Raw genomic sequence first — 19,247 nt, forward strand, 5'->3', positions numbered from 1 at the left:
GGGTGAGTAGGAAAAGATAAGAGTCTTCCTTCTCTATATGACCTTCCTGGATTTCGACAGCTTGCTCTGAGTTGCACAGCCAATAAATACCAGACAAGAGAAAATTAACCACTTGCCTGGGGTCCTTGTAGGGATTTCCCTCTATGCAATTACAAAAGGGTTTCAAAAATTAGTTTGAAGTTTGCCTATATTAATGGCTTATCCCATAAAATTGTGAATAGAATTTATTTATCTTTTAAATTAACTTTTAACTGTATCCTCTATCTATCCTTTGAAAATCCTGTAAACATACGTAAAGCATCTTGATCATATTCACGCCTACCTCTTTCCGCACACCTTCAACATTTCCTTGTTCTATCTCCACGTCTTCCCCATTTTTTTAAACCATCTACTGAGACCAATTAGCCTTGCCTGCTGGAATGTTCACCGATCTTGTTGACTTGATCTGACACAGGGAGCCACAGCTGCCATGTTTCAGGAGTACAATGGCCCTGCCATGTCTGGACGACACCATTTCGTGACATTCCTCCTCATCCTCCTCCTCCCACAGTCTTGCCTTCATGCTTTCCCATGATGGTCCCTGAGCCTTGAGGGGGATGGAGATGCAGACACAGATGTCCCATTCAGGGATAAGCACTTGATAGTCACTTATGCTTAGCAGGGGCGTGGATAGTTTTATATCATCTGAAAGGAGGGAACCTCAATTGAGAAAATGCCCCCAGAAGACCCAGCTGTAGGGCTTTTTGTTAATTTGTGATTGATTTGGGAAGTTCCAGCCATTGTGGGCGATGCTACCCCTGAGCTGGGGTTCCTAGGTTCTATAAGAAAAGAAGCTGGGAAAGCCATGAGGAGCAAGCCAGTGAGCAGCCCTTTTCTGTGACTTCTACATCAGCTCCTGCCTCCAAGTTCCTACCCTTTTGAGTTTCTGCTCTCGCTGCTTTCTGATGACGAACTGTTCTATGGAGCTTTGAATGAAATAAGCCCTTTCCTCCCCAAGTCGCTGTTGGTCATGGTGTTTCCTCACAGCAACAGTAACACTAATTAAGACAAGCCCTTTGACCTCTTTCGAGTCTCGACCTTGATTGCTGCTCACTGTAGAGAGAAGCTTCTTTGGCCAGGGCTTAAGAAGAACTAATTGGGCAAGATTTCCTTCCTGTGGAGCAGGACTCGTTTCCAACTACGATCAATTGGTGGCTCTGATAATCTTTATGCCACTACTGCGCCCGTGGACACATCTTGCCCTGTGGGCTGGTACTGTAGCGTGCTTGGGTGTGTGCGGGGCGGAGGGGAGTGTTATGCCGTGCCGCAGCATGTGTGTGGAGGTCAGAGAACAACTCTGGGGAGTTGTATCTCTCCTTTACCATGTGGGGTCTGGGGATAGAACTCAGTTTGTCCTGTGTACACGAGCCTTTCATTGCCAATCTGTCTCACCAGGCTGAGATTCCTCTTTAAGAGGCCATAGCTTAGAGGCTGAGGAGACGGCCCCGTCAATAAACTGTTTGACATGTAAGCATGAGGACTTGAATTCAGATCCCCACAATCCACAGAAAAAGCCGGATGCAAGGGGTTACGCACCTCAAATTCAAGAGGTTGTGAAGTAGAGACAGAGGACACCTGGACCTTGGTCAGGGAGACCAGTTGATTCAGTGAGCTCTAGGTTCAGTGAGAGAGTCTTTCAAGTAATAAGATGGAGAGGGGTTGAGTACACTTGGGGACCATTGGCTTTTACACACACACACACCCATATACACACACACACTCACACTCACACACACACACCCATATACACACGCACACACTCACACACACACACACACACAACACACACACACACACACACACACGCACGCACGCACGCACGCACACCACAGATTTTGCAGCCAGGCATGACAGTGAGCATCAACACTTGGGAGGCAGAGACAGGAGCATTTTTGAGTTCAAGGCTGGTCTGGACTATATGGTAATACTCATGTCTCAAAATTACAAAAGCAAAACAAAATAAATCAAAAGGTATCACAAATTTAAGTAATGCAGTGGCCTTTCACTTTATGTATCTGACTTCAATTACTGTAGATGGAAACTGGCTAACGTACATTTCTCCTTGTGTGCAGACTTTCTTCCTATCATTTTCTGAATACTACATTATTACAGTAATTTACATAGTGTCTATTCTGCATTCAAGACATAGGAGGATGTGAATCAGTTATATGTAAACACTATGTTATTTACATAAAGGGCTTGTTTGTTTGATATCCACAAGCTCCAAGAACCAATGCTGTTCCCATTTCCCATTTTCTCTGCTCCCACAGCACAGGGCTCTGCCTCTGCTCACACACAGACCTACTTTATGGGTCCTTTGACTGCATCACTTCATCCCTGTCACACCTCACCCAGTGTCCCTCCTTCCACCCCGGGGAAGTAGCACAGCAGCCTGAACTTTCTCTTGGAAGCAGAAGCCACTCATTCCTAACAGCTCTCCAGAGCCCCCAGGGTTCCTTCCTCATGCTTCTAGGGAAGCTTCTACGCCAGTTGGAAGAACCACACAATCTTCCTTCCATCGCCTGTGGTTCTGGTTCTGTGGCATCTAGAGGCCTTCTTCAGTCTAGCTTCCTCTGCGCTCATCACTTCCCCACCTTTGCTTGGCTGTCTTCCTCCTTTGCTTCAAGGACTACCCTAAGTAGGTCACACTGCTGCTTCCTGTCACAGCTCTTTACTCAAGTCATAATTACGGTAGCAGCGCTTTTATCTCTGCAATGGGGACAGCAATTAGATTATTTGAGAAAGATGGTTTAGGCCAGAGAGTTGCAAAAAGTGATGCATGGCAGGGATCTTTGTTCAGCTTGAGATGCCTAGGTGCACATGTATTCAAGGATCTTTTGATGTCCTGGGAGCTTGAAGACACTTATAAAACAAACGTAAGCCAAGAATATATTTTGTGCTTTTCCTTAGCCTTTAATAGTTGCTTTACATGTAACAAATGTTACAATGTTTTTGGTGACTGATCTAAGAGCCATTCAAAAGTATTCAAATTAGTTTCCAAAGAAATACTTTTTTTTTTTTGGACTCCCATTTCACCGGGTTTTACATACTCCAGTTGCATTGTCCAAGGACAATGAGAAGACAGAAGTAGACATAGGTTTGGAATCAGAACTGTTGCCCTCCACACCTCCAACAACTTTAAGAATCAAAAGGGCAGGCTGAGAGAGAAGAGTCCATAGGATTTCATCTCCCTGGAGCATCAGTTTGGGCACATGGTGAAGTCAAGTACTGTGAATTTAAAGGTTTCCCCTGTGGAGGGTAAAGTGAAACTCTTTAGTTCCAGGCAGCTAAGGAAACTTAGGAGGCCCAGGAAACTCCTAAAGTTACAGGCTTCACAAGGCCCTGCCCCCATGTTACATAAGCAATGAGTAATTGTTCAGGGTTGGAGACTCTTCGGTGGAGCTGCCTACAAGATGTGCAGAAAGCATTACAAGTCATCACCCTTTCTGGGGTGAGGCTCTTTTCTATGACTCACCTGCCTTTGAGTCACCCATATTTATTCTCATCCCGTTTCTGTTGCTGTGATAAATTACCCTGACGAAAAAGTAACTTAGTGGAGAAAGTAACTTAGGCTTAAATATGCAGGGGCTCAAGCACGGAGTCTTCATGGGCTAGGCAAGCCAGCTCTCTACCTGTGAGCTGCACCCCAAACTCAGCAGATCCTTTTCCCTTTCCTTATTCATCTCATGGCTCCTGGTTACAGCCCATCAGTGCAGCGATGTTAAGGTGACAGGAATGTCAAACATCTGCTAACATCACACCACAGTCGAAACCAGAGAGGAATGAGCACATGTCTGCTCAGAGCTCTGTCAGCTTTCTCTGCTCTTACAGTCTAGGGAGTCATGTTGCCCGCTGTCAGGCCGGATGCCCCACATCAACTAAGGCAATCAAGACAACACCAGAAAGACATAGCCACAAGCCAACCTGATCCGGACAATCCCTCACTGAGACACTCTTTCAAGGAGAGTTTAGGTTGTGTCAAGTTGACAATTAAAACCATCACCATGAGCCTTGAAAAACCTCAACAAACTCATCAATTCACTGAGCTAGACTTGGGTGAAAGCATTCTTTGGTTTGTTCATGGTGTGCTGTCTGGGGAGGGGAGATGTTTGCCTGTTCCCCAGGAAAAGTCACTCAGCAGTGGAAGGAGTCCAGGATGCAGTGACCCATAAGGGCTGAGGAGAGATTCCCCCATCACAATAAGCCGGAGCCGGTGGCTTGTTGATTGTATGTGGGAGCCCACAGACGTGGATCTGTTTCACCTTGCCTAAAGGTCAGAGAGTTTAGACCTAGTCTTGCTCCTTCAAGGTTATCTGACAGAAGGTTTGACCCGGGGAATGGCTAATAACTGGATGTTTTGACCTAGGGTGTGGTCACTTTATGTTTGGGGTATTCAGAAGGTATTACTTTGTTCTTTGTGTCTTGGTAAAGAAGCGTCTTGCCTTCCCCCTCCTTTTTGGATTGGGGTAGATAAAGCCTCTGAGAAATAAACACGGGACAAATCTCAGCATTTACTAGATCCCTCCCGACTCTATCCTGTGTCTCTGCCTTTTGTGGCTCTGTTTCTTTCTACCTGCCATTTCTTAATCCTCATGCTTCCCTCCAAGCACAAACAAATAAACCAAGTGGGACCCGGCTGATATCGCCTGGACATAGGATATGGCAACTGTGTGTGTCCCCATTTAGGCTAAAATACTTGGGGGAATCAAACATGGAGTTTCCATGTGCTGGGCAAACCAGCTCTCTATTTGTGAGCTGCACCACAGCCACAGAAGATCCTTTTCTCCTTTTCTTAGCACTCCTGGCTGACGTATGGACTAGTCCTCGGGCTGAGAAGTGCAACGGATGCCAAGTGAACTAACGACGAATACACTACTTCCTCCCTTAAGAATTCTCTTTCTTTCTGTGTAAGAAGGCAGCGTAAGCCCGGTCATGACCACATCCCAGTTCTGCGAGAACATACACTGCATCTCACATATTTTGCGTTTTTTCCTCTCTAGGTTCCGCACAGACACAGGGTTACACATTACTGACCCTTCCGCACACACCACACGACTCCCACCATGCCATGCCACTGTCTGTCTTCCAACGGAGACCACTTACTTCCTTGTTCTAAATAACTCTTCCTCAGCAACACGCCCACCCCATCCTCAGTCTCCTCCATGACATATAAAGCAGAGGCAACTCTGACTAGGGGCTATGTACTAGAGCCATGGAATCTGTTAGACTTCAAGGGGCTTCTACATAGACCTGGTGTTTCTCTGAGTGCTGGTGAGCTGAGGTGGGCAGTTCACACTTGCTTTGCGCAAGGCTTTAAGTGAAACGTCTTTCCCTTCAGTGTTTTGAGCCAGGCTTTCCAGTACTCAGAGTGAGCTAAGCACTCAAGTGAGGCCTCAGAAAGGGCCTGCATGTGTCCTCCAGCTCACAGAAACCCTGGGTGTACACTACAATAGCGGCCATGTATTAATAAGCAATGGACTTCTATATGCCACCAATATATTTCCTTCCATATCTCTTTCAATTATCTCAGATAAATGAGGGTCTCCTGGAGGCACTGGGCCACCCGGCTACCTGTACATCAATGACGGTGGTGTCCGTTGTCATTATTTATATTTTTTTCCTGGATATTAGCCTGTGACAAGCCTTTCAATAGGCTATACATTTTGCATTCATTGCCTTTTAAAATCTGTAGCCGTCCTAGAGAGCCCATGCTTTTATCGCTGTCATTATACAAAAGAAACAGAACAGGTGAGTGGAGAGTGCAGCTATGGTCCAGACCCACACACTTAGGGCCACACGGTGGGAGTCTTCCTCACCGTGTGTGATTACCCTGTAGCATATCTACTACGCTAACATTTTCTGAATAATGAACTCACCGATTCCACATCATGTATGACCCAATACAGGACAAGTAAACTCTGCCCTGGAGAAGGATGTTCTAATGGCAGGAGGGAGAAAGCTTTCACATCACTAATAAAGAGGAAGGGAAGTGTGCTGAGCTGCAGAAAGAACTCCCTGTGCCTACAGATGGAAGAGCACCTCCTCAAGAGGAAGCATCTGGGCCCACTGCTAAGAAGGGGGTCTTGAGGGATTAAAAACATTTTCCTAAGTCTGAGGTGGAAAAGCAGACAGTGCACCCCTGTCCACAGACACTCTCTACCTTGCACCAGTCACACTGCATGTCACCACTCTGTTCTGTCATCTTTTCCCATCATGCATGCTGCATTTCACCATTTCTTCTTCCGCTCCTTCCCATACTGCCCCCACATAGCCCCAGATTCCACTTCCCAGTCTGCACTCCTAGGCTGAATTGCCAGGTGAAGTGAAATAGGCTGGGACCCCTTGGTGTCAGCGTGAGAGAAGCTAAGCCCTGAAAGTCAGCACTCCCTGCTCTTTCCTCAGCTCCCACACTGTGGAGATAGTTCAACGTGTCTCCAACTGGGCTGCCTTATTAACTGTAGACTGGGGACCCAAGCTGTGAAGGTCTCCAGAGAGCCCACTGTGCAGAGGGATGCGTCTCAAGGGTGCCCTTGGAAGCACTGGCTACAGATTGTGTGGGCCTTCAGGAAGGTACTGGCTTCCAGATTTACTCAGAGCAGGGAGGAAGGGGGAGTACAGGGCAGACTACAAGAAGAAAAAGAGTTTAGATTTCACTGTAGCTCAAGTCTTTATTCAGGCAAGAGCAGAAGCCATGAAAAGCTGAGCAGAGCATGGAACTCTGTATCAACGTGTTGATCTGTATCAAGAGCCTTGGGCTCTCGGGCACAGGACCACCTATGTTTGTCTATCCTGAGAAATTATTTCTTGTTTCTGGGCCTTGAAGGTCCTCACTAGCCCAACACTGTCCTTGTTTGGCTGTAGCTTACCCAGGTTCCAGGGATCTGAGATGTTTCTCAATAGTAGAAGCACAAATAAGGCAGCAAAGTCAGGCTGTGGCTGGCTCAGGGGTCTCACCTAGGAGCTGCCTATGCTGATGGCAGTTATGTGCTTGTTATTAGGGTTGAAGATGACCCCAAAAGTGTGTACCTTCCACGGCAGAACTTACTGGATGAAGAAGAAATTGGAAAACCAAAACAAAACAGAACAAATCCGTAGCATGGTGCCCTGAATGACTACTCCAAATACCAACAAACCCTTAAACAAAAACTCCATGTGACCCAAGAGATGCAAAAGTGTTCATACCGGGATCTGGGGTGAGGGAGGACACCAACAGAAGTCTGTGGGTGCACTGAGGCAACTTTGTAAGTTGTCTGATCTCAAGAGTAACTGGTGAGTTTCGCATGTTACCCAAAAGACTGAGATAATGTTCACTGCAAAGAAAATGGCAGTAATATAGACAATCAAATCAATTTTTGATTATACATTCCTTAAACATCTGCATTGTTAATGTATTTCCCCTCCATGGCAATCCAAACAATCCAGCAGAAGGTATGTAGCTGTGCATTTGCAGACTAAAAGACCAAGTGTGTGTGCACATGTTTGTGCATGCGTGTGGTCATGTGTGAATGTATGTATAAGCCAGAAGTTAAATTCAGGTGTTGTCTCTCAAGAGCTGTCACTTTGTCTCCTTGTGCTTGTTCTCTGAGACAGGATCTCTCATTGGTCTACAGTTTACCAGCTGATCAGCAAGGCTGGGGATACCCTGTCTCTGATCTCCCACGCACGGGGATTGTAAGCATGTGCCACCATACGGATTTTGCATGTGGGCTCTGGGGATTGAACTCAGGTCTTCAAGCTTGCAATGCAAACACTTCACTCACTGAGCCATCTTCTCGGGCTGAGACCAAAAAAAAAAAAAGTCACTGAAGGTTTTACAGACAAGGCAGATCTGGGAATCCAAATCAGGTCAGTTTGAACATCAGCCCCATGCTCACCACCAGGCTAATTTCAAAATCAGAAAAGAACTCCTCTCCCAGGAGGAGTTTCACCACTAACTTGTCCCTGGGCTCCTTCACACCCCACTTTATTTCCCGGGTCTTCTATGAGAGCCTCCGTTAGAATCAATCCTTCCTGCTCTGAGCACCCAGAGCTCTTAGCCTGTGCTTGTCAGTGCACTTAATACCTCCTGCTGTGGCCGAGCTAATTGTGTCTGATGGTCCCTCTCCACCCCGGCCAGGCTGTTTAGAGTTCCACCGTGGTACTTAGCATGTTACATTAACTTCCCATAGAATCTTTAAGGGCAGGGATGTGTCTTAGAATCTTTCTTAGCGCTTGGTACTTCATTGTGCTCAGGGCAGAGATATCATTGTCCTGGCAGGAGGGAAGATAGACTAAAGGGAGACATCTGTGTCCTCCTTTTAGCAATCAGACTATTGAAACAGTCTGTCCCAAAGAACTGGAACGTCCCCAGGAATCACGCCGGGTGGAAGAAAAGGCTGACGCCCTGGTGCCAGCCGGAGGGGAAAGTTCCTCCCAGGAAGCGATCTCACACAGTTCTCCCGGTTACCAGACCGTCTTGCAGGAGATCCTGGAGTCCAGGCAATGATAATTCAGTGATGGGTGGGACCACACTTGACTAGTATTGCTTAGCTATGCCTAGCTCTTCTCCACGTAAACCCAAACCTCATGTCAGGATCCTGAAGATGGATTTGGAGGTGGAGCTGGACTCACTGGATCTCTTTATTAGATCCCCTCCCCAACACAACTGCACTGACCAAATCCCCCTTCTCTCTCTTTTCCTATTTTGTGTCTCTTTAATTGCTCTATTGAAGTTTGGGGGTGGGGGCAGGTCTCTGTCATGGCTGCCAGGATTCTGGCTTTCATGACTCTGGGAACTCGGGTGTCTTTTGAGCGAGGCTGGTATGTGTGGCTGGCTACTCTGCTCTGTTTGATCTACTGGCTGTGGCACCAGTCATGGGGGTACTGTTCCTTGTCTTCTATGATAAGGGTCAATGAACAAGCTGAGCAGAGGTCAAGGGCTCCTGTGTGGAATAGCTAGCTCTCAGATGACCGGGAGGCAGATCACATGAGCCTCTGTCCCCACATGGTCCTCTCCACTCCCAGACATGCATTGTTGACCTGACTGGAAGGCAGTTTTGAGTGACAATGTACACTTCATGCCCTTATACTGGATCCCAGTATTCTTTCTGCCTGGGAAAGAAAGATTTCAATCTCTATAAACAGAACAATCATTTTCTATGTAAAGATGACATCGGAGACTAAAAAAACCACATGGTGCCCTTGGGCTCAGGTATCTCTTAGTGCCCGCCCCCGGTAATACATTGGAGTGGTTCTGAGTACTTGGGTTCGGGGTGGGTAAACTGGGTTCGTTCCTTCTGCAAGTTAACCGGTAACTGAACCCTCGGCTTCCTCCTCTAGATGTGAGAATTGCAGTAGTAGTCTCCTTCCGCGCTGCTGTGAGTCAGACCCAGTTCTTAGCTCAGTTCCTTACTCAGCTAAGGGACTCGACTGTGTCTGCTGCTACGGTGGGTGGCTACTGTGTCTTTGTCACTGTTTTGCAGAGGCCAGCATCTGGCTGCTCAGAGAGAGAGATCAGCAAAGCTGGAAATTTCACCCCTGTAGTGAGTAGAAAAATCACAGAATCGCGTGAAGCTCCTAGCAGCGAGTTTAGGGGTGGCTATAGTAAAATCTCCACTCAAAACAATTGCTTGTGTGTTTTTAAGTTGCCAGACTCAAAGGTACTGTATAAAGCATTTTTATCCATTTATAAAGGGATTTTTCTTTTTTTAAAAATAATATAAAACTGCGAACCAGTGATGTGTAGTGACATTTTGTGCCAACCCTCTAAGCTGAAGATCAGCCTATGTCTTTGGCTCCCAGCAGCCCTGTCTCCTACTGTGTCCCCAACTGCTAACCTTTCTCTTTAGCTTCCCTACCAGTCACTGTGGGAACCGGGCACACCATGAGGGCCCGACTCTACCCCATAGCTTTCAGATGTTGATAACACATCTTGCTACACAGATTCTCCTGAGATGAGTCTATTTCATTATATAAAGAAGCTCCCTGCCTGCCTGACACCTAGCATGATGTCTACATGAGTTGACTTGGCTGTAACCAAACTGACAAGGTCTATATTCATATTGGGGACTAAGACTCAGACATTATTCCTTTCTTTCAAAGGCCACAGATGAGTTCCCACTTCACTGGCATTCTGGATTGTGCTTTGCCAGGTAGAAAACAAGGGAAAGATGCTCAACTTGGGAAGAGCAGATTCAAGAACCAGTACATGGTGGCACACGTCACCCTCCTCTCCATCAAACTCCACAGGGCAAGGATTCCTCAGGACTGGGTTTGTGGCTCCACTTATGTGAGAGTTGGTACATGAGGGCACTGGACCTGGCTCCAGACCACTAGGATCTAAATCCTGGCACCTGCTTTGCTTGTGGTATGAGTGTACATCTTTTTCTCAGCCAGTCTGTGTCTTGGTTTCTATATAAGTAATGGGAATAATCACAGGCCAAATCTCAAAAGACCTAGCGGAGTAAATGAGGCACCGTGCACACAGCACTCAGAGCAGCGGCCCTGCATGTTAACACGCGCTCGGTACTATTGCTATGGAAACCTGGCTGGGTGCTGCCTCGGTTCTTTCTCTTTCAAGGTTTTTCTAAAATGCTACAAAGTCTTAGCCCGACTTCTCATAAACATTCTTTCTGTCTCTTTCAGACCCTGTAATCATTTGTACTTTGTTGAGAGCACAGAGAACATGCTGCCGAGCTCTGGAATGCCTGTAAACTGTTCCCTCAACCCCCTCTCCCTTCGGCACGAGTGCTGTGGGGGCAGAGTTCTAGAACAAGCATATTGCCTGCAGAGCCCCTCTGGGTGCCTGGTGCTGGAGAGGGAGTCAAGCCAGCTGCAGATGCTGCCTGCACTGTATGCAGTTCCTCCCAGAACTCCATTCCCCACGGAGGCCCAGTGTGCGAGCGCTGGAAAGGCTCCTTAGAGACCTGCAGGTTCTAAACTGTTGCCAGGCACAAATGCTGGGACAAAGAAGGAGCCTTCTTCAAAGACTTGCATAATGTTCATGGCTGAATTAGGAGCAGGCATCTGATCTCAGTAGGACCAACCCCCAGCCCTGGGCTTCTTCCGTGCCCTCCAAATCCGAGAGCTGTGTCTCAGTCTGTGAAATAGAGAAGAAACCATCCCACATAACAGAACACAAGGAGCAGGATGCTATGAGGACCCGCACAGGCCTAAGCTTCAGCACCGGTACTGCTCAAAACAGAGCTGTGGGCTGGGGACCCAGATCTAGTCGCCTAGCAGGGGTAAAGAAAACAGCCTGACTGCCCAGATGACAAGGCCAAGTTCCTGAACCAACCTTGGAGTTCTCTTCTGCATGGAGGGATCAGGAGCCCCAGTGTAAAAGTATTGGATACAACCTTTAAGTGATTCTCTGCCTCTGTCTGTGTAGCAAGAGCTTAATCTGGAGTCCTCCAGCCACAGTTCTAGTACCTCGCCTTCCTATGGGGTCTGTGTTCAGAAGACACACACAGAAGCCACTTACTACAGGTCCCTTATTTACCATCTAAGCGGGTAGGACTGGGTGGAGTTCGTCCACACCTGTGTCAGAGTCTTCTACTCATGACTATGCTCTTGTCTGTCTTGGCGAGGCCCGTGGTAGAGTTTCCAGGGAACACAGAATCATGGGTGTTTTCCTGTTTGTTTGAGGTGCTAATGATTACTATGACAGCAGTGTCTCTACTGGTTTGACAATGCACCATGGGAAGGGCTGTATGTGACGAGCCTCAGAGAGCACACTTGACATCACGCTAATACACCCGTGTGCAGCAATGTTTCCTTGTGGAGTCATTCTCTCTCATCCAGGTTGCTGGCAGCTTCCCAGCTACTCTGTGGAGGAGCACAGTGGATACATGTATGTGAGGAGCACAGTGGATACATGTATGTGAGGAGCACAGTGGATACATGTCTGTGAGGAGCACAGTGGACACATGTCTGTGAGGAGCACAGTGGATACATGTATGTGAGGAGCACAGTGGATACATGTCTGTGAGGAGCACAGTGGATACATGTCTGTGAGGAGCACAGTGGATACATGTATGTGAGGAGCACAGTGGATACATGTCTGTGAGGAGCACAATGGATACATGTATGTGAGGAGCACAGTGGATGGACACATGTCTGTGAGGAGCACAGTGGATGGACACATGTATGTGAGGAGCACAGTGGATACATGTATGTGAGTAGCACAGTGGATACATGTATGTGAGTAGCACAGTGGATACATGTCTGTGAGGAGCACAGTGGATACATGTATGTGAGGAGCACAGTGGATGGATACATGTCTGTGAGGAGCACAGTGGATACATGTATGTGAGGAGCACAGTGGATACATGTATGTGAGGAGCAGAGTGGATACATGTATGTGAGGAGCACAGTGGATACATGTATGTGAGGAGCACAGTGGATGGACTCATGTCTGTGAGGAGCACAGTGGATGGACTCATGTCTGTGAGGAGCACAGTGGATACATGTATGTGAGGAGCACAGTGGATACATGTATGTGAGGAGCACAGTGGATACATGTCTGTGAGGAGCACAGTGGATACATGTATGTGAGGAGCACAGTGGATGGATACATGTCTGTGAGGAGCACAGTGGATACATGTATGTGAGGAGCACAGTGGATACATGTATGTGAGGAGCAGAGTGGATACATGTATGTGAGGAGCACAGTGGATACATGTATGTGAGGAGCACAGTGGATGGACTCATGTCTGTGAGGAGCACAGTGGATGGACTCATGTCTGTGAGGAGCACAGTGGATACATGTATGTGAGGAGCACAGTGGATACATGTATGTGAGGAGCACAGTGGATACATGTATGTGAGGAGCACAGTGGATACATGTATATGAGGAGCACAGTGGATGGATACATGTCTGTGAGGAGCACAGTGGATACATGTATGTGAGGAGCACAGTGGATACATGTCTGTGAGGAGCACAGTGGATACATGTATGTGAGGAGCACAGTGGATGGACACATGTCTGTGAGGAGCACAGTGGATGGACACATGTATGTGAGGAGCACAGTGGATACATGTCTGTGAGTAGCACAGTGGATACATGTCTGTGAGGAGCACAGTGGATACATGTATGTGAGGAGCACAGTGGATACATGTATGTGAGGAGCACAGTGGATACATGTATGTGAGGAGCACAGTGGATGGATACATGTATGTGAGGAGCACAGTGGATACATGTATGTGAGGAGCACAGTGGATACATGTATGTGAGGAGCACAGTGGATACATGTATGTGAGGAGCACAGTGGATACATGTATGTGAGGAGCACAGTGGATGGACTCATGTCTGTGAGGAGCACAGTGGATACATGTATGTGAGGAGCACAGTGGATGGATACATGTATGTGAGGAGCACAGTGGATGGACTCATGTCTGTGAGGAGCACAGTGGATACATGTATGTGAGGAGCACAGTGGATACATGTATGTGAGGAGCACAGTGGATACATGTATGTGAGGAGCACAGTGGATACATGTATGTGAGGAGCACAGTGGACACATGTCTGTGAGGAGCACAGTGGATACATGTATGTGAGGAGCACAGTGGATACATGTATGTGAGGAGCACAGTGGATACATGTATGTGAGGAGCACAGTGGATACATGTATGTGAGGAGCACAGTGGATACATGTCTGTGAGGAGCACAGTGGATACATTTATGTGAGGAGCACAGTGGATGGACACATGTCTGTGAGGAGCACAGTGAATACATGTATGTGAGGAGCACAGTGGATGGACTCATGTCTGTGAGGAGTACATGTATGTGAGAAGCACAGTGGATACATTTATGTATCAGTCCCACCTGTGTTGATTAGTTTTAATTGTCAACTTGACACACTTTAGAATTACTGGAGAAGGAGAGAACCACACACACACACACACACACACACACACACAGAGAGAGAGAGAGAGAGAGAGAGAGAGAGAGAGAGAGAGAGAGAGAGAGAGAGAGAGAGAGATTGTCTTATGTGGTGATATTTTGTTTATGTTATGGGGAGACCAAGAAATGTGAGCCTATTCCACTTTGCCTGAGGGTTGGAGAGTTAGTGCTTGCTCAAAGTTGTTGACCACAGGTGTAGCTACACAGCTTGGTCTAGGGTGTGGTTATTTGGTGTTTTGGATTTGAAGATGGCCCATAGAGGTAGATATATTCCGTCCTGACCAAAGATTAGAGAATTCAAGCCTACTTCTGCTCCTTCTTTTGAATTAAGAGGTTTGACTTCGGGAGTGGCTGCCTTCAGGATACTTGGTCTAGGGTGTTTTCACTGCCCCAAGCATCGAATACTTTTCTCAAGAAATAATGGCTTGAAGTCTCAAAGTATTGAAGCAAGTAACTGTTGTAGTTGTCCTTTTTGTCATGTTAAAGCAGTCTTTTGCCTTCTCCCCCCTTACGTATTGGGTATAAAAATGTATGGAAAACAAATGTGGGCAAACCCAGAAGTCAGAAGAATTCAGCATTCAGTATTTGCTGAGTTGCCCTCCCAGTACTAACCTAAGTCTCTGTATTCCCTTCTTATCTCTCTTTCTCCTACCTAAAATTTCAAGTCCTCACGCCCCTACCCTGGAACGTACAAACCCACCATGGCTAGGATCATGGCAGAAGTCACCCCCAAAAGGTGGTTCCCAATAGTGCTATAACAAATAAAACTTGCCTGATGATCAGAGTGTGGAACAAGCCACTAGTTAGCCATAGAAACCAGGCAGTGATGGCACACACCTTTAATTCCAGCACTCAGGAGCAGAGGCTGGTGGGTCTCTGTGAGTTCAAGGCCAGCCTGGGCTATGCTAGATTGATCCAGTCTCAAAGAGAAACAGAGCCAGGCAGTGGTGGCTCCACCTTTGATCCCAGTACTTGGGAGTCACATGCCTTTAATCCCAATAATAGGGCAATGGAGACAGGAAGGGATATAGGAATACAAGGCAGGAGGAGACAGGAGCTCAAGGCATTCAGTCTGAGGATTTGTAGAGATAGGATACCCCATTCAGTCTGAGGGTTTCGTAGAGGTAAGAACTAGTGGCTGGCTGCTCTGCTTCTCTGATCTTTCAGCATTTACCACTGTATCTGACTCAGGGTTTTTCTTACTAAAACCAATTAGAGATTTCACTACAGTTTAGATCATGCTGGCTTGTGGGCATGGCTGTGGGAGATTCTCGATGATGTTAACTGAGGTGGAAGATCTTCCCACTGTGGGGGGGCACCATTCCCTAGGCAGGGACCCCAGGCCTGCGAAAGAGTGGAGAAAGTGAGCTGAACACAGCAAGTGTGCATTCATCCTCTCTCATTTCTCAGCCGCTCCAAGTTCCTGCTGCCTTGACTTCCTCAAACCAAGGACTAGACCTGGGACTGTGAGCAAAAATAAACTTTTCTCCCTTAAGTTGCTTTCCTCGGGTGTTTTTTGCCAGCAAACAGGAAAAGACACCGAGGCACGACCACTTCTAAAGAATGGCATTTTCTCTTACAGTCACACCTTCCGCATCAGTGGAGAGAGCAGAATACAAATTGTAGTTGACCCAAACATTCTAAAGTTTCATGAATTAATAAGATCAATTGCTATTTATTGTTGCTTCTCATTTACTGTTTAACTTTGGAAAGAAAACATATTCCCTGTCCTGCTAAAGGCTCTGTCAGCCTGCCTCATTCTGAGCTGTCACCTGCTACCTCCTGTTGATACATAACAAGTCTCCACCCATGCCTAGAAGCTGAGCTTCTTGTAATCCGAGACTAGAGAAAGCTAGTTGGTGACTCTCAATCCCTATGGGCTGAGACCTGGAGGCTCTGTTCTGCTGGGCAAGCTCAGCACATGCCTGATGCTTGTTCTCCCCATTGGGCCCCCGAGACTGGCCCGACATTACTGACCAGTTGCGGGATTCTTTCCAGATGAGTCCAGTCAAGTTCACAGAACCCTCGCCATCAGCATCTTTAGAAGCCGGGGCCAATTTATCATAACTGACAGTATTGTTGAAACTGATTTTCTGCTCTCTACTTGATGGCTATAAAACAAGGGCTTTGCAGCTGGAATGGCCTGAATTCTAATTCCAGCCCACCCACTGATTAGTTGCATGACCTGAGGTGCAGTGATGCAAGCAACCTGAGTCTCAGTTTCCCAATTACAATGAGAAGTTTTCCTACTTCTTCAAAGGCCTATGTAGAGGGACTTTTCCCTCTGGAAATTCTCTCTTAACTAAGGCACACAGAGAGTATTCCTGCCATTTGCTCCTCTGAAAACAACACGATCTCAAGCAGAAAGAGATGATTTTCTTTCCTCCCTTTCTCCTCCCATCGGAGTATGAGATTTTTGAGGAAAGAGATGGGATTGTATCCACGATTACATTATCAGAGTTCTGCAAAGACATGGTATAATAAGTAGGTTAAATAATAATAATAATAATAAAAGAGGAAATAAACCGGTGACTTCAGCGTGGGTGGATCAGTTTAAAGCAGTGTTTAAATGCCCCATAAACACCATTCCTATTTCATTTTCATGATTCTGGCCCTTAAGAGCAGACTATGGAGGGAGCTGTGTGTGTGTGTGACTGAACCTGGTCCTGCTAGAGATCTCTAGCAGCTGAGGATGATACCAGCATCTGTACTTTTTTGAGATGGCTGCCTTAGTGGTGACAGACCATGCTCTGGTTTTATCAGCCTTAGCAATCATAACTTGAAGGTCTGGAGAGGTGGCTTGGCAGTTAAGAGTGCCTGACGCTCTTCCAGAAGATCTGAGTTCAGTCCTGAGCACCCACACTGGACAGTTCACACATGCCTGTAGCTTCAGTTCCTGGGGACCCAACACCCTCTTCTGGGCTCCATGAACATCTTCACACATGCATACATACACGCTACACATTCATAAGAAATAAAAATAAATCATAATAAAAGGGAAAATCTTAACGTGAGACCTGTTTTGTTATGTTTTGGACCACCACATCTACCATGTTTGCTTCCTTGGTATCCATGAGTCCTTGTTCTGCTATCAACACATATGCAAGATTATCTTGGAATTTGGAGCCTATTTTTCTTAATAGCCTAAATTTATAGCTGAGAGATGTATCAGTAGTTGAAAGTATGTACTATTCTTGTATCCATGCCGGATAACATCCAAGCTTACCTGTAACTCCTGCCTCAGAAAATCTGATGCCCTCTTCTGGCTTCCATGGGCACCTGCACACATCTGCACACTTTTTTAAAACCCCTAAAATATATACATAACTAAAAATTAAACATTTTTAGAATGTATGATCAAAGTCATAGTCTAGGAGATCCTTTCTGGCCTCAGTTCTTATGCCTAGGTGATCAGGCTGCCTGAATTCCCATGAGAGAACCGAGGTGATAGGTCAGTCATTGAAGTCCTTGACATGAACAACTGGGTTCTACACCCACAACTGCCAGTGGTCATGTCAGAGGAGCAGCAGGTGATAGTGACTTTGGGGGACCGGCTTCAATGGGTGCATCTCGGATAGGCAAGGCTCAACGAGCCCCAGTTCCCAAATGTCTCTTGCTACTACTGTGCCTTTGCACGTTTGCTGCTGCCCGTTTTTCTCTGACATATGGAATGGGGCACGGTGTAAATGGCTGTGGCAAGATCCCCACTGACTTTAATGTAATGTGATTATCTCATGAAAATATTCTGTTCTACTGGGCATATTTACCATAGATTATTATGAAGATGATTTCCTCTTAAGCTGTACTGTTTAAAAAGTGTTGTTCACACCCTTGATAAAACAGGGGTTACAGAGGATAGAAAAACAGAACAAGGAAGTGTCACACAGCTATTTTCTCTTGAGGAGTCATATAGTCTGTGACTTAGAATAATGATTAAGAAAAACGACTGAGTCCCAGATGCTAAATTAGCTCAAGTTCTTTTACTCTTAATATTGAGAGATGTGTTCGTGGGTTTCCATGTGTATCACAGCTGAAACAAAGCTTTAAATATGACTTTAGTTTAGGTTAAGATACCTTTGTTAATGGCTTTGATGTTAAAAAAATCTTGGAAAACAATTGAAAGCTCAGAAAGGCACATAGCTGAGTGAGGGACTTGTTGAGGTCAAGGAATAAGAACAAAGAAGTTGCTAGGCAGTGGTGGCACATGCCTTTAATCCCAGCACTTGGGAAGCAGAGGCAGGTGGATCTCAGTGAATTTGAGGCCAGCTTCATCTACAAAGAAAGTTCCAGAACAGCCAGGACTGTTACACAGAGAAACCTTGTCTCTAACCCTGGCCCTGAAGAAACAAAAACAAGCAAATCCAAAAAACAAAACCCAAAGACCAACCAACTGACCAATCAAACAAACAAATACACAAAAAAGAACAAACAACCCAATTATTATTAGCTGACGTGTCTTTCTTACTAGGATTGGCTGGTGATCAGAGATGATTAATTATTTATACCCATTTCTGCCCTCTGTTTCCTGATATAAAAAACTGTTGAGGAGTGGATATGCACCCTGAAGATTTAAAGTAGTGATGACTGATTGTTTTTCATATATAAAAGTTTCGGATTGTGATTCTTTTAAGATTCCTTATCAGATTCCTTTTTGAGATAAGTAATAAAGTGATTCTTTCTTTGTAACTGCAAAATGCAGCCTGCCAGTAAAAGAACTAGCTGAGAAAAATACCTTGCTTGCTTACCCTCTGTTAATCTATAACAAGTTGCTTGGGTATGAATGTACGTGGGTTCTTGGGACAACTTGTTTTTCACATGTAATAAAATATTTAATCATGTAAGGGATATAGAAAACACGCTGTTTTTCACTTGTATTCATTGTAATGCTTCACTTGAAAAATAGAATGTAACCACATTGTAATTTTTATATTGCTTGAGTCTACTGGGGTCTATAAGCTGTAAGTGAAGAAATAAAGACACAAGAGAAGGAAAACACCAGAAGAGAAACATGGCACTAGGGCAATCCCCAGGAGTCCACAAGAATGACCCCAGCTAAGACTCTAAGCAACAGAGAGGAAGACGCCTAAACTGGCCTTCCCCTGTATTCAGATTGATGACTACCTGAATTGACAGCATAGAACCAGCAACCAGCATCTGATGGAAGCAGATGCAAAGATCTACCGTGAAGCACTGGGCTGAGCTACCAGAGAACAGTGCAAGAGAAGGAGGAGCAATAAATATGAGCAAAGGGGTCAAGAGCATGATGGTGATACCCACAGAAACAGCTGAACTGAGCTAGTGAGAGCTCACTGACTCTGGATTGATA

The 19,247-nt window shown here is 46.1% G+C and overlaps 1 protein-coding gene across 2 annotated transcripts in view; it reads right to left on the minus strand.

The window, feature by feature from the left end:
- The window catches only part of Gria1 (glutamate ionotropic receptor AMPA type subunit 1), a 320,473-nt gene that overhangs the window by 157,785 nt on the left and 143,441 nt on the right, over nt 1-19,247 (minus strand). The window lies entirely within an intron of this gene.

This window comes from Microtus pennsylvanicus, chromosome 11 (assembly GCF_037038515.1).
Source record: "Microtus pennsylvanicus isolate mMicPen1 chromosome 11, mMicPen1.hap1, whole genome shotgun sequence".
NCBI lineage: Eukaryota > Metazoa > Chordata > Mammalia > Rodentia > Cricetidae > Microtus > Microtus pennsylvanicus.